The sequence below is a fragment of the Callospermophilus lateralis genome, chromosome 1 (assembly GCF_048772815.1).
Source record: "Callospermophilus lateralis isolate mCalLat2 chromosome 1, mCalLat2.hap1, whole genome shotgun sequence".
Classification (NCBI taxonomy): domain Eukaryota; kingdom Metazoa; phylum Chordata; class Mammalia; order Rodentia; family Sciuridae; genus Callospermophilus; species Callospermophilus lateralis.
In genome coordinates, this window is record NC_135305.1 from 185,462,059 (window position 1) to 185,471,286 (window position 9,228).

Below are 9,228 nucleotides of genomic sequence, written 5' to 3' on the forward strand. Positions count from 1 at the left end.
GAAGGCCAGCCTGGGCAACATATAAGCACTCTCCTATCAAAACACAAACTAAAAAATCAGATGTTAGAATCATCTTCATTATATGCACATAAAACAACTTTATAAAATCTCAATATTTTTGACATAATTCTTTCCTCTTCAGCCATTTTATATGAAAGCTTTATTGAATATTGATTTCCAATCCAAAGATTCCATAATATTACTTATTCATTCTTGCCCAGGCTGGCCTCAATCTTATATTCTCCTGCTTAGCCTCCTCTCCAGTCACTGGGATTACAGGTGTGTACCACTGTGTCTGACCCAACTTATTCATTCTTTACCAGATAATCATTGGAGACTTATTATATTATATGCACTATGTGAAATGCTTAAATAATATTTTGTTGGGTTTTCTTTTTTTTTTTTTTTTTTTACATTTTCCTTTTTATTTGGGGAATCAGTCTCCCTATGTTGTCTAGGCTGGTCTTGAACTCAGTGGGCTTAAGTGATCCTCCTGCCTCAGCCTCCCAAGTAGCTGGGACTATAGGTGTGTACCACCATATCTGGCTTATTATTAAATTTTGATGCCATTATTATTATTGTTTCTTACAATGTTGATGGTCAACTTTTAGTACTTAGGCTTGCAGCATTAGTTTAGAGGCAATTATATACATAGTTGGGTTTTGTTTTCTCTAATTATTCATTTATTAAATTAAGCCACTCAGTTACTTGTCTCTTTCCCACAGTTTTAACTGAGCATCATTTAAGATAGGTACACACAAGAAAGTCATGGTGATCCTCAAAGATTTAAAGTATGTAGTACTATTTATAATTTTAGCAGGCTATAACAAAGACCTATAAAGAAAAGGAATTGGGACAGAGAAACATGCCAGTATTCTCAGTTATTACTAAAACTCCAGAATGCTAAAACTTCCAGGAAGTTATGAACATAGTAAATGGGACATTAAATAATTGTTCTACATGCAGTTAAAAGTAGCAAAACATGAACTGACAGTGTAACATGCTATTGAGGATTTTAAATGTGAGTGTAATAATTTTTCAGTGCTGCACACCAGACACTTCAGCATGCTAAACATTTTTATAGACAATTTTTATCCTAAAAAAAAAGTCTGGGTCTGGGGCTGTAGCTCAGTGGTAGAGCGCTTGCCTCACACACGAGGCAATGGGTTCAATCCTCAGCACCATGTAAAAATAAATTATAAAGATATATATTTCTTAAAAAAGTCTGGTTTCCAACAACAATCCACTCATACAATTTTCAAATTTATCATAAAGGATATCTTCATCTCTGTTAGTCAAATATTTTATTAAATCTTATATTTTCTTGCATATTTTTCCCCCCAGGCCTTATTTTCCTTTATGCAGTGTCTGAGGATTTGAATAGATATTATGGATCCTGACTAAATATTTTACTCTTACCAATGTAAATACAATATATCGGTTTCCAGAAGACAAAGAGCAAACTCTTAAGCACTGACAGTAAGTGGATTATATAAAACTTATCACAAAGAAGTTTTTAAAGTTTGAACTGGAGGTGTTTCAGAACCTTACAGATGAAGTAACTGAAGTTAGTTAGTTTTAACTATGTTAAAAGCAAAAGCCTATGTGAAAAGTTTTCGTTAATATACCTAAGCAAACTAAAATAATAAACTTCGCTGTAAGTTTTAATGATTGTCTACGAGGATGGTGGTTAACAGGGGGTTGTGGTAGGACAAATGAAAGTAGACACAAGTCACAGGTCTCAAGCCTGTCATACTGTCATGGTATTCGGGAAGGGTCTGTATTCAAAAGAACCTAGAATAGTTGCTCATTACCAGTATTTTTCTAAAGGGTGTTGCGGAGGCGCCAGCAAGGGCAGAAAACAAAATGCCTGGACAAGGAAAGGATGTCAATGGTTCCGCGCTACACACAGAAGAGTTGCCAATTTTTCGACGTCCTTACCTTACGCCTAGCTTCTAACTACCCTAAGTGCTTTATTTGCACACTACTTAATCTATATAATCGACACAATTCGGCAAGCAGGACGTTCGGGTCCCCCTTTATTTAACAGAAGACAAAACGAAAACATCAGAAAGTGACGATTGCGAGGTCAAACGAAGCCGGGTCAGTATGACCCACAGTCTGGGCTTTAGGCCAATGAATTTAATAAGATACGGAGACCCTCAGGAAGAACGTACGAGCCGCCCTAGTTCCACACCTGAAAACCTGCAATCTCTGTCTTCGATGGACTTAGGAAGAGCTGAAGCTATGGGGGGGGTTGGGGGATGCCGGAAGTGGGCCGGGCGACCCGCCTCTCTCAGGAGCGTCCGAAATGGTACCTGGGCCACCACGACTGCTGAAGCTGTCGCCCTCCTTCGCACATCCCAAGGCTCCACAAAGCTGTCCCGCCACGCGCGAGGCCCGCGCTCCGGGCCCGGCAGGTCTGCGACTCGGTCTCCGATCACCCGCAACGACCGCCACCACATTCGAAATTCTCCGCTGGGCTCACCCATTGGCTGGCTGGAGGGGTCACGTGACGCGACGACGCAGCTCCCACCCGGGACGCAGGGAGAGCCCCCCCACCACTGGAGGTATCACGTGATGCATTCGGCCGGCTCCACCCCTTCACCCGCGGTCTAGGTGGCTGTTAGCCGGGACTTTTCTGCTCAGAGTCGCTGAATTTATAGGGGCGGAGTCACTCCAAGACGTTTAAGGTGGGGTATTTTCCGTGGCTCAAAGCTTCCCACTTCTTCAGTCTAACAAAACGAAAGCTTCCCGGCTCCATCTTGCGCTCGAGGGCTCCCTCTAGTGAGAAACAGCCAGTCAGCATGTACACGGAGGTAGCTTTAAAGAAATTAAAAACCAAAGCTGAAAGCACAATGTCTATTGCAAAGATATTATTAGGGAAAGTGCAGACTTCTGAAATTTTGAGCTCCATGCTCTCTCCCTTGGCTGTTCCGCCTCTTTCTGTTTAACCCTCAGGGACTGGCAGGGTTAAACACGAGAGTGCTCCAAACTCTTTGGAGATGGGGCTGTTTGGCATTCCTAAGAGAGAAGCACAAAATGCCAGAGTGATCAGTCAAAAGCATTTACTAGGGGACTTTACAGAGGCCTGCAGCTTATCCTCAGGACATATAGCCATAAAAAGGGATATTCTAAGTGTATCAGCAGTGAGAGGGCAGGGTATGGAGTTTATGAGGGTTTAAGGAATTTTGGCTCAGGGTCAGCTTCTTTAAATGTTTTGGGGAAACAACCTAAACATCTTTTTTTTTTTTTTTTTAATGTAGATGGACACAATACCTTTATTTGTTTTTATGTGGTACTGAGGATCCAACCCAGTGCCTCACACTACCACTGAGCCACAGGCACAGCCCCACAACCTAAACATCTTTATCAGTTCCTGGGAATGTTCAAGGCCCTACCTGGGATCAAGCCTGCTGGGAAAACCCACAGCCACAGCGGGCTGAGTCACAGAGCTGTCAGGGCATTTTTGAGATTTTTTTTCTCAGGAAACAAAGAGAATGAGGGGCTGAGTGTGGGGGGACCCTACTCTGAGGAATTAATTAGAAGACAAGGAATTATTTAGTGACTTGCTTCCAAACTTTTTTCTCATTTGTGGCAGAGCTACTTTTGCTAAACCTAGAGGCAGCTTCACAATCTGAACAAAGCCTTTGAGACTGCAATTAATACCAATGATATGAATAATTAGAGCTGACATGTGAAATCACATTTATTTGCCCTAATTTCCCTACTTCTATAGGAAATATAATAGTTGTATATGTATGCAGAAATAGCTGGAGATGGTTTATTTCTATTGAATATGAATTTGTGTTCTTTAAAGGTGTTCATTTCAACCTTGGAAATTACCCAGCTAGCAAATATAAATGTTCTGAGGTAAGTTGTTTCCCAGGATGCAACAGCAAGTCAAAAACTGAACTTTGCATCTGCTTTTTACTTTTTCTGGCACATGGTAGGCAATAAATATCTATTGGAGTATTTGGTTGATTTGAATAAGTAAAACTCATATTTCAGATGTGGTGATAAGCAAAATAAATGATAATTGTTAGTACTCTTGCCCACAATGCAACTTAATATTGTGCTTTTCAAACTAATGTATATAAGAATCAATTGGAGCCAAGCATGGTGACTTGTGTACCTGTAATACCAGCCACCCAGGAGATTGAGGCAAGAGGATCACAAGTTTGAGGGCAGCCTCAGCTTTTTAGTGAGGACCTGAGAAACTTGACAAGACTCTGTCTTAAAATTAAAAAAAAAAAAAAGGTTAGGGATGTACCTCAGTAGTGTTCCCCCCTCCCCCATATATACCCAGGCTCAATCCCCAGAACAACAACAAAATCACTTGGGGTGCGGATTTCTAGAATTGTATCCTTGGAGATTCTAATTCAGTTTGTCTGCTATATGATATAATTAGATGGCTTCTTTTTCATACAAGTGATTCTGATGGTTGTAGTCCACTGATAAAACTTCCGAGCAGGTTGAATCAAGGAATAACAGTTGCTTAAATTACACAATCAGGTACTGTTATGACAGATGCTGTGGAGAGTCTGGATATGCTTAAAGTGGGTAGATAGGCTGCAAGGAATAGATGCCACTTTATGTTGCTCTATGCTTGTATGTTCAATGTGTGTGTTTAAGAAATATGTTTTGTTTTCTTAAAATTATGATTTATTATATGTCAGTATCTATGTCCTGTAGTTTTATTTTAGGATATACCATTTCTTTTAACTTAGTGCCAGGCATGCTGACATTTAATTGAATTATAATGGTTAATATTAACAGAGGGTATGCTTTGTGTCAGGAAATGCTAGTGATTTGTATTTATTAACTTATTTTATCCTCATAATAAGCCTAGGAAGTTGACATTATTATTAAACCCATTTATTTTTCAGATGAAGAAACTGATGCTTAGTTTGGTCAGTCTATTAAAGGTAGTGCTAGGTACAAGCTTTGTCTGAGTTTAGAGCCTGTGTATTTAATATTGATGTCATCTATTTTATTCAATTATTTTTTTCAGGAGTACTGGGGATTCAACACAGGGGTACTCTATCATTGAGGAACACCCCAGCCCTTTTTTAATTTTTATTTTTGAGACAGTGTCCTCCTAAGTTGCTGAGTCTGGCCTCAAACTTGTAATCTTCCTTCTTCAGCTGCCCTAGTTACTGGGATTATAGACATGTATCACCATGCTCAGTGGTGCTATATATTTTAAATTAATTAGTGTTTATTCATGTTGCTTTGACATTTCATCAAACTATTAAGATACCATGTACAAGTGTGAGCAGAAATCTTTGTAAATGGCTAATGTGGTAGAAGTCTTTGGGGGAACTATGTAAATTTCTTGACATATTTTCTTTAGCTTTTAGGATGAGAACTATCTAAATCCTAAACCAGGTAAAGCAAAAGAGATTGCATCTTTCATACCATATTTTATGCATGGTAATTACTGTTTTAGTGTCTGTCTTTCCTAACACATGTAAGCTATATGAGTATAGGAGCTGTGTCTATTTTGCTTTATATTAGATCCCCCAAAATAGCACAGAATTGGTATTTCCTCTCTTAGTAATTGTCTTTGATTGTAAATATGGTACTTCATCCAGGACTGAAATAGATGGGTCTCATCTATTTGCTTTTCAAATAGCCCATCTTTTAAAAAATAATTTGCTAAACACAAAAAAAATATGATACATAAAAGGAATCACTGATAAACTAGATCTCATCAAAATTAAAAACTATGGCTCTTTGAAAGATAGTGTTAAAAAAAGATAAAAACATTATGATTGGGGAAAAAAAAGTGTGCAGACTACCTATAGTAGATTGAGTAAATGTTTCCCTAAAAACATTATCTAGAATTAAAAATGTTATTTTAGTTGGAAATTTTTAAAATGTTTTTCTTAAATGTTGACAGAAATTATTTTATTCATTTATTTCTATGCAGTGCTGAGAATCGAACCCAGTACCTCATATATGCTAGGCAAGCATTCTAACACTGAGCCACCACTGCAGCCCCTGGAAAAAGTTTTTATAGATTTGTAATTAACTAGGATTTTGAAATAAGAAGATTATTTTGGATTATCTGGGTGACTCCTAAATACCATCTCTAGTGATCTTGTAAAAATAAGGCAGAGGGAAGATTTGATACACAGGGAAGACAGTAATCTGAAGAAAGAGAGAAAGGAGTCATGATACCCCATGCCAGACACACAGAGGTGATGGGAAGTCAGAATAGACAGAGATGGGACCACAAATCAATGGATGCTGATAGTCACCAGAAGCTAGAATAAGCAAGGAAAGGACTTTCTCCTAGAACCTTCTGAGGGAGCACAGCTCTGCTGACACTTTGATTTTTTTTTTTTTTTAAATTTCTGGCTTTCAGACCAAGTTATAAAGTCTTATTAGTTTCTTCATTAATTTAATAAATTCAGACATATAAAAGAAAGTCTTTTAATAGATGGCTGCAGCATTCAAAAATAACCCACATAACCAGATATTTGGCAAGGCAGCCTTCTGAATTGGAAAGAATTAGATATGTAGACCCAGGAATAAACATGCACGTACCTGAAAATGTAGAACAAAAAGTTTGTCAGTAGAACAAGGATCAAATTAATTTATTACCAGAGGTCATTCACCCCGGAAAGTTTACTAAAACAAGAGAAGTTTACTTCTTCCTGTTCAGTCTATCTTCATATACCTTACATGGTAAAGAGAGATGTTTATCAGATAACGTAGGATAAGTGTAAAATTACAGTTAGGATCAATGTGATGAAAAGAGGAGCTCAGTACTGTGAGCCTGTAACAGGATGACTATACCTAGCTACGGCAATCTGAGAAGACTTTGCTGAAGCAGTAACAAGTAGGCTGAAGTTGGACAATAGATAGGGGAAAAAATTACTTATTAATGTAACATGGGACACAGTTGTCCCGTCATATGATGTCCTCCAGTAATGCTTGGCTGACAGGTTGTGGAAATGGAAAAACATAGTGCTTGGGTTGATCCAAGTCTGGGACAAGGTGCACAGGATGATATATATAGGATGCTGGCCAGAATATTATTGAAAGGATGGTTCATGGAATCTAAGGTGGATAAGTAAAGAAGACAAACAAAAACACATGTAGATAGTTAGTACCCATGGCCTGGGTGGAACAGAGATAGTCATAATCTTGAAGTTCTGATGAAGATGTCAATACAAATTAGAAAGAAAGGATGTTGATATAAGAACCTGTTTTTTTTTCAAAATAGATTATTTTGAGGAGGAGCAGTTAGGGGAAGTGAAAAGTTCAAGGAGTCACCAAGGGAATGGGTGGCTGGGGTGAAATGAAGGCTGTTGAAGACAAAGGCAACTTGGAGGTCATTTATTAGATTGGTTGACTATGGACAGTGAGCCTTCTTCACCCTCAGCATTTATAGAAGAAGTTGGAGGTGAGTCAAGTGCCAAGTCACAGGTGAATTTGCAGAATCACGTGAAAGAGGACAAACAGAAGAATAGGCAAGTAGAGGAATATAAGAGAATAATGTGCTAGAGGGCTACTAGGTCAGGAGTACTATGGGATAAGCCCAACCCCACTTGGGTCCAGCTGCCATTTTATTTTCCTATAAACTCCTTCTTGAGCATGTCTTTATTAATTTTAAGGCAGATTATTTTTTAATTAGATTGTTTTTGCTAGTTCTTAATTGATTAGCTCTTTGTCTGACATGCATATTTCAAATAATTATCCTATTGCTTGATTATCTTTCACATTGCTTGTGTTATTTTTGCCATGTAGCAGTTTTAAAAATGTACCAGATTTATCAGTCTTTCTTTTACGGGCTTTGGATTTGTGTTTTTAGGTTTATGCTCATTTACCCTCTAATACAAATAATTTCACTTACAATATATTCTAGAAGTTTTAGGAATTTTATGTTAGCAGTCAAATTTTTGCTGTATCTGGAATTTAGGATAAGAAGCAAGGAAGGAATTTAGCTTATTTTTTCCCTAGATATATGTTTAGTTATTCCAACACCATTTCTCTACTAATATGAAATCTTATCTTTGTTTTAAGATTCCAAAATGTATTTGGGTCTGTTTTGTAAGACTAAAAGCTTGTGTGAGACTACATGGTATAATTGAGAGACATATAAACAGATTTTAAGTCCTCATGATAACACTTGCTGTTGTCCTTGGCCAAGGAGCTCAGCTTCTTTGGGATCCAGTAATAGCCTTAGAGGATTAGTGACAACATAGGAAATACATTAACCACTGTGACTACAGCCAAGTGAGCAAGGAAGAGGATAATAGAAGAGAGGAACTGAACATCTGAGACTCTGTAGCCTATTGTAAAAATTTTGTTTTCATTTCTCTGAGTGAGATGAAAAGCCACTAATGATTTTATGTAGAGAAGTGATGTACTTGAACTTAAAATTTAAAAGGCTTTTCTGTTGCAGTTATACTGTGGAAGTAGGCAGAGTAGAAACTAATTTTAGTTTTTAGCAGAGAGATGAAGCTTCAGACCTTGGTGGGTAAGAAATGATAGGCATGTGGATAGAGTTGACATCAAATAGATGGAAAATGACTTGTGGGTAGCGTAGGTTTGGAGGCAAGGATTGTCAGTTCAGATTGCATCTTGTTAAATGTGAGAAGTTTGCCACATATCTAAGCATAGGTATCAGGAAGGGTAGTATACACATCTGGAGTTCAGGAAATAGATTTGAGCTGGAGAAAATAAATCGTGAATTGTGAGCACGTAGATTGTATTTTGTGTATTTGAGGCCATGTGACTGATGAGATCACCAAGAGAGTGAGTATTGATAGAAAAAGTAAGAGATCCTGGATGGATTCTGAGAAGAAATTAGAAATCAGTGAAGAAAGGTGAGGAGTGTCCAATAGGCAGGGAGAAAAAAAAAAAAAAAAAAGATGAGCTGTGATGTCTTAGAAGCCAAGTAGAAATGAGGGAGTTAAAACCTAATTGGAATGGGCCTAAGAGAAGATGGGAGGAGGAAGGAATATTGAGTTCATAAAGTTATTTTAGGTAAATTGGATGATTTCATCAGCACATGGAACTTTATCCAAAATTTTTTTTTTAGCAGAGAGATGATACTTCAGACCTTGGTGGGTAAGAAATGATAGGCATGTGGATAGAGTTGACATCAAATAGATGGGAAAAGACTTGTGGGTAGTGTAGTATTAAAATAAAGCATGCACTAGGCCATGAAGCATCTTTGCAAATTTTAAATAATTAAAATAATTTCTTGCA